This window comes from Leucopleurus acutus, assembly GCF_964270905.1.
Source record: "Leucopleurus acutus genome assembly, chromosome: 14".
NCBI lineage: Eukaryota > Metazoa > Chordata > Mammalia > Artiodactyla > Delphinidae > Leucopleurus > Leucopleurus acutus.
In genome coordinates, this window is record NC_139156.1 from 57,714,355 (window position 1) to 57,721,432 (window position 7,078).

Here is a 7,078-nt window from a genome sequence, read left to right on the forward strand (position 1 = left end):
TCGAAATTTCCATCTGCGCAGTTCGGCACATCATTTTTCTTCAAGACAAATGTGCTGTTTTTCATGTTCCAAAATTAGATCAGAAGAAAACGATTAATCATGTCACGGCCTGGGAAAGGAAACAAAGCTCCGATATTCTGCTCTCCCCTCACCCCTCCCCACCCGCCCCTCCCCAGGCCCCCGGATCGTTGAAAGTTTCTCTTTTTTCCCCCAACCTCTGGGTTTTCAGCACAACTTTTGGAGACGCCACCGCCAGCCGAGAGGAGGAGGGTAGGATTGGAGGGAAAGGGCGCCGGCTGGGCTTAAGGGGAGAGTCAGTGCCGGGGGGCGGGGGGGGGGGGCCTGGGTCCGGCCCCCCCCCCCCGCCCCGCCCCGGGGAGTCACCCCGGCCGGTCTGCACCGCCCGCCCCTGGGAGCCGCCGAGTCCGGGCACTGGGCGCTGCCGCGGGCCCAGAGTGACAAAAAGGGCTGCGCGCCTCCCTCCCGCGTCCCCTCCCACGGCCGCCACAGCCCTGTCTGTCAGCCGGCTCGCAAGTCATAACAAATCCCTGGCGCGGAGCTGAAGCTGAGCATTTGCCGGAGCGTCATGGGGATGATGAATGACCCGCAGGCCTTTGAAGTGCTCTGCCAGTTCAGCTGGGTCCGCGGTGCTGACAGAGAAATATACACAACAGCGTAACCAATAATGAGAACATTAAACATTCCTGCGCCGTGACAGGCTGACAGAAAAACCCAGGCTCGCATCAATCATCGCGCAGATAGAACCTTGACAATTGGCCCCTCGCTGATACCTGCGGTCACCTTGCCCTCTCCCCGGCCTGCCCTCGCCCTCTCCTCTTCCTCCCTCACGTTTTCCTCTTTCTTTCCCTCCTGACTCCCCCACGCCTCTTCTCCAGGCTCTGGCCGGCTTCTCTCCCCTCTCTTTCCCCACTCTCTCTCCCCCACCTCCCCTCCCCCGCCCCTCCTCCTCCCTGTTCCCTGCCCTCCCGTGACTGCCTTCTGGGCCTCCCAGAGGTCAAGTGAGGTTTGAGCCACTTTCATTTGGTTAGGTCGCCCCTGCCTGAAACCATGAAGAGATGCCGCTTCTGGGTAAGAAGTGTGAAGTCTTCAAGTTTATATTTAAAAATCTGTCACTTTTAACCAGATGCAAAAACTAATAATACAATCACTGTACATAAAATCTCATTTGGAAATATTAAAAGTCTAAAGCAAGGTCCTTGGGGAAAGTGAGGACCACATGAACCCCCTTCTCCCTCCCCTGCAGGGGGAGGGTCTCTCTGGGTTCTTCCTGTGTAACCTCTGCCAGGGAACCTTCTCTTTAGGCCAGCCTCTGCCACTTTCTTTTCATCTGGGCTTATCTGACAGGATCTGATTTCTCATCTGTCTGAAAGGGAAAAAACAGCAGAGAAACACAAAGATCTCTTCCTTTTCCTCCAACGGGAAATGAAATCTGCCCAGATAAAGCATGTTGGATGGACCTTCACCCAGCTGCCCGACGAGCCGCGGGAGACCTCTTAGCCACTCTCTGAACCCTCCAGGGCTCCCAACAGAACTTGGTTTGGGCCACACTTTCCTGGGCTGAACCTCTATTCCTGCCTTGTGAAGGTGGGGCATCCCCCCACTCCACACATACAGATTCCCCTGCCAGGCCCACTCCCCACTGGTCAGCAGGGGCCCATGGTGAGAGGCCAGGGTCCCAGTCCCACCATGAGAACTTGGGCAAGTCTGGAATGTTCCTGGACCTCTATTTTTTCATCCAAACATGGGAGTAGAAGTCTCTATTTCAGGGCTCTTACGGGTCTCTCTACCTTCTCCAGATGCAAAATGTTATTTTCCTCCTTTTACTCTTGGAGGGTATTTTTGTGGGGTTTTTTGTATTTTGTTTTCATTCTTGGCTTTGGGGGAGAGAAGACATTCCCTGACTTTCCAGAAAGTCATGAAAAACTCCCTACAACCTCCACACACAGGTCCAGAAATGGTGAGCAGCAGAGGGGACAGGTCACCTCATGGTCAGCCAGGGACCAAGGGTGTTAGGAGGAGGCTGGTGGGAACCTGGGGGTGGAGGTAGGAAGGCATATACACTTCAAGTACATTTGCAAATTGGTTCAGGTGAGCCAGCTCAGGTGCGAAGAAGGCCAGCTCTGTTCCCACCACCTGTTCTACTTGCTCTGCTTCCCCTGGCCTACAATGACCTTGCCCTCCTTGAAATCCTGTGACCCCTGGCTCAGATGAGCATCTTGCCTGCCCAACTAGACTTGAAGCTACTTGAGGCCTGGGATGGCGCCATGCTCTGCTCTTCTCTGGGTCACCTGGGAACAGGATGATGTCTTGTTCTGAAATGCCTGCCCCACCCATAGCCCCCCTTCCCTAAGGTACCGCTCCTACTAGGTCTGCTCAAGGTGAAGGCCTCACAGGAATGTCTGCACTATATAACCCTACCCTTTGCTACCGTTGATCATTCCAGTAGTGAATGCCTATCCCTGCAACCAATCAGATTCTCTTTTCCTTGAAAATCTGAACTCAGCCACAGGTGGTGCTGGGCTCCTGAAAGTCAGGTAGTGTTTGGGTCTGAGGAAGCCACTATGAGCCATGTATGTGCTGGGAGAAGCGGGGGGGTGGGGGTGGGGGAGGGAAGCTGACCTTCAAAGTGAAGTAAGAGAATGAGCAGGTGAGCAAAAAGAAGCAGATGAGAAATGCCACGTAGACCCAGAAGACAGTATAGCTTCAATTCCTGACTTGCCTATTCCTGTCCCCTGAGTCCTGGTTGTACTGCTTCCTGCCCTGGGATGCCTATGAGATAGCTGACCGCTGGAAAAGACATGTGACCCAGGCCTGGCCAGTCATTCTATCCCATCATTCTGCCTATACAGATGGGCCCAGAGATAGGCATGGGACCCATGTCAGGCCAGTCAGAGTCCTTCCCTGGGATTTCATATCTTGATTCTGAAAGAGAGATGCTCTCCATTCCTTTTGTTTATTTATTTATTTATTTTTGGCTGCATTGGGTCTTTGTTGCTGCGTGTGGGCTTTTCTCTAGTTGTGGCGAGCGGGGGCTACTCTTCGTTGTAGTGCATGAACTTCTCATTGTGGTGGCTTCTCTTGTTGCGGAGCACGGGCTCTAGGCGCGCAGGCTTCAGTAGTTGTGGCATGTGGGCTTAGTTGCTCCGTGGCATGTGGGATCTTCCTGGACCAGGGATCGAACGCGTGTCCCCTGCATTGGCAGGCGGGTTCTCAACCACTGCACCACCAGGGAAGCCCTCCATTCCTTTTGGATTGAGAATGGTAAGGTTAGGACCCCAGAGCTGCCAGCACCAAGGCTGCTGCTGCCTGGAGGAAACGAGCTGACTGCAGGAGCGAATGAGGCCAACCAGGGCAGTGGGGCCCACTGAAGACAAGTCTGATGACTTCTTCGGGTCCCTGTATTTAGTCAAGCCTGAAGCCCACTCTACCCTTGACCATCGCAGCAGGTGAGCCAACACATTCTCTTTCTTGCTTAAACTAGGTTTAGATTTGTTTTTGTCACTTGCGACCCAGAGAGAGCCCTCATACTGGGGAGGTGTCAATTCAGGAGGACTCACCTAAAATCAATAAATGCTTCTACTCTTTCTTTACATATATGTCCATGAATAAGAGTCTGCCGAGGCCCAGAACAAGGAGGGCTGCAGTGAGCCTTTTCTGACCTTTTATACCCCTTCAGTCCTCCCTGTGACCTTGGCCCTCATGCCAGGCGGCCAGCCTATTCCCAGGCCAAGCTCAAGCAACTTGCACTTCTAAGCCTGTCAGGAATGGCACTGCCCTAACACTGTGGAATGGTGGCAGATCATCACCACCTGCAGTAGAGGCACGCTTCCATGCTAGCATAGCTTCCCCTTTCTTCTGGACAATACTTCATCTAAGCACGAACAAGAGACGGCAGGGGCCCCATCTCTGGCCCATCCTAGAACCCCATCTGCTCAGCACGGTGATGCGTCCAGAGGTGAGCACAGGTCCCAAGCTTGGACAATAGAGTCCTTCCCAGGATTTTTTAACTAGACCAGGGATAGATAGCCTTTGTCCTCCAAGGGTATGGATGCGAGGCCACAGCTTTGGCAGCTGTGCCCCTGCTGTGAGGAGAAGCTGGGTAGGAGAAGCTTCTCTGTGCCTTGGTAGAGAACCAAAGCACAGAGAAGATAAGCAACTTGTTCAAGGTCACATAGGTGGGAAGAGGTGGCTTTCGGCCCTGGTCTGTCTGGCTCCAGAAATAGTAAATAAAGAAAGAGGAAGCAGAAGGAATATCCGCCACGCCCTACAGTTCACAGAGCAACACGTGTTTTGCACATATGCCCGCGGCCCTAGCCCCCTGTATACACGTGTTTTGCACATATGCCCGCGGCCCTAGCCCCCTGTGTACACGTTTGATGGAGCTGCCTTATATTTATGAGCAAAAACTTAAGTTTAACTTTGTAGCACTAGGCTCTTTGTGAAGGTATTTTTGTACCTAATCCTATGGCTATGGTGGCACCTAAGAGGCCAACTGACACAAATGAGGACAAAGAACTCAAGTCAGGATCCCTCAGGGGCAAAACCAGGTCTAGAACTCGGGTCTCTTGACTCCCTCTCCAGTGCTCTCTGCACTTCCGTCTGATGCAGAGAACTTACCAAGCGGTTACCATGAGCTACAGCATCATGTTTTCCCCTTTCTCTTGGGTCCTTCCCAGTGGTGTGCTGGTAAATGTTTAATAACCGTCTCTTCAGAAAACAAACAAACCGACAAAAAACCTGACTTGTAGCAACTGCCATTTTCCATAGTGTAAATACTCTACTTTGGTCAATTTCAGTGTTCCAACATGATGTCTCTGAATGCAGTTGGGAGGACTCCAGCACACCACTGAACCTCCCACAGTCAAGGAAAGTTTCCAGAGCAGCTGGTGCTAACTGCAAGGACTTTCCAGTCAACCTAATAGTCTTCCTGCGATTTAGCCTGAAATCAATGTGTCTGCCATCCACGGAGGCTCAGAGTGAAAGGGTTGCTGATGGCAGAAGAGGAAAGTCTGTCTGTAAGGGCTTTTGATGCCAAACAGACCAATACACCAAAGTCATTAGCTAGAAATGTAAATGGTTCAGAATGAATTAAGGAAAATACGTTGCCATGGTTTTGGGAATGGAATCTGGAGCCAGATGGTATGTTTTCAATCCTAACTAGCTGTGTGACTTTGGATACGTAACTTAACCTATCTGTAAAATGGGGATGGCACCAGGGCCAACCACATACGGTTATGAGGATTCGATGAGAAATGTGAACACAAAGATCTCAACACGGTACCTGGCACATAATAAACTCTAAACAGGTGTTAGCTGTTATTACCATTTAAGTTGGGTAGAAAACAAATCATGATCAATAAGTAGGGATTGATCGCTGGACTAGAAGCTCCATGAGAGCAAGGACTTGGTCTATCATGATCTCTGCTGTATCCCCATACATAGAACAATACCTGATACATTTACTGAGGAAGCACTCAATTAATATTAACTGCATGTTGAGTACAGCATCTAACAGTCTTTAAATATTTGTATTTCTTTAGCTCTTGCTTTAATCGCACCCTCTGTTTTAAAACAACCATCAAAAAAAAAAAAAACCATCAGTAACCTGGCTAATGTTTATGTTCAGTTTCTCTAAAAAGTCATTACACTTTTTAAGTCTATTTGAGTGGAAATAAGGGCCTACCTTCCCCTTCGTTAATCACACACACGGAAATCTGTTGGTTTGGATTACAATCCAGACGGTAAATTCACTTGGTTGCAGGACAACTAAATAAAGGCAAAGGGGCTCCGACTTCCAGCATTAGCCTTCCACACGCCAGGCCCTGAAGTGACAGACATAGCTCATCCCAGCCCGGGTCCTGACCCTCACCCCCGCCATCCACCTGGCAGGCCCAGGGATGACAGGCGGAATGTTCTGGACATGGATGGGGGCTGGGTGGATTCTGTCTTCCACTTCCGCTCTGGTCTCTTCCTGTGCTCTCCTCCCCAGGGCCCTGTCTCTGTCCCCTTCCCCGCCCTCCTGAGCAGACCCCAGCCACGCCCTCCACAGGCCTCCCCTCCCCACTCTCGGCTCTCTCCTCTCTAGCAGGCTGGTTTGTTAGGGCATGAAAAATGGCTCCGTGGAATAAAGATGTTTCCCCCCTGATGAGCACATTTGCAGAAGGTATGTCACAGATCCCAGGCTGGGGTTGGGCGGTCTCTCAAGAAAGTTGCTTGTGCCCCCTTCTTTCCCTCCCTCCCTCTCCCCCTTCTCCCCTCAGCACCCTCCCCCTCTTTGCTTACTTATTGGAAGAGTAATAAATATTGGGCCGACGGGCCCTTCTCACAGCTACAAAGCCTACCTGTAAGCGAGCTCAATAATTAGCAGTCTTGAAGATGATATATGACTTTCATTACCCTTTGGGACTGGAGACTAAATGAGGAAAGAGCTAATTGCCGTGCAAAGCAGTTTGGCATGAATGAGAAAAATGCAGGCCCTGTCTCCTGCCAAAAAAAGGGCCCTATTGCTGCTCTGATCTCAAGGCTGGTTTCTACCACAGGAGTTCACTCGGTGTCCATAAATCATGGGCCGCTCACAGCTCGGCTGCCCTTAGTCATCAGCGGGCTGTGCGCTGAGTGACAGATCCCAGCCCACTGCACTGGAACTTCAACTCTCTCCTTTCTTCTCCTCCTCCTCGTCCTCTTCCGCCTCCTTTTTGCACTGACCAGAAAATTAAACCCAGACTCCTCAGCTTGGGGAGGCCTGGGCTGGGGGTGGCGGCTGCTGACTTGCTTTGGGTTCTGGATGCCCGGGCCCAGCTGCTCACTCCCTACACACTGTCTCCCCCTCCTCAAAACGTGCCCTAGACCCCGAGGCCAGCAGAGGATGGCTCTCTCCATCCTCAGGAGGAGGCAGGCCCCTCCTGCAATGCTCCAGGCTGAGCCTCTGTCCTTGGTTTGCCATCGAGACAAATGTGGCCTCTCTGCTGGCCGCATGTCTCCCTCTCCCCCCACCACCCTTTCAGGAAGTGCTTCCCTTCCCTTAAAGGGGAAGGACTGACAGCAGCCACATGTGTGT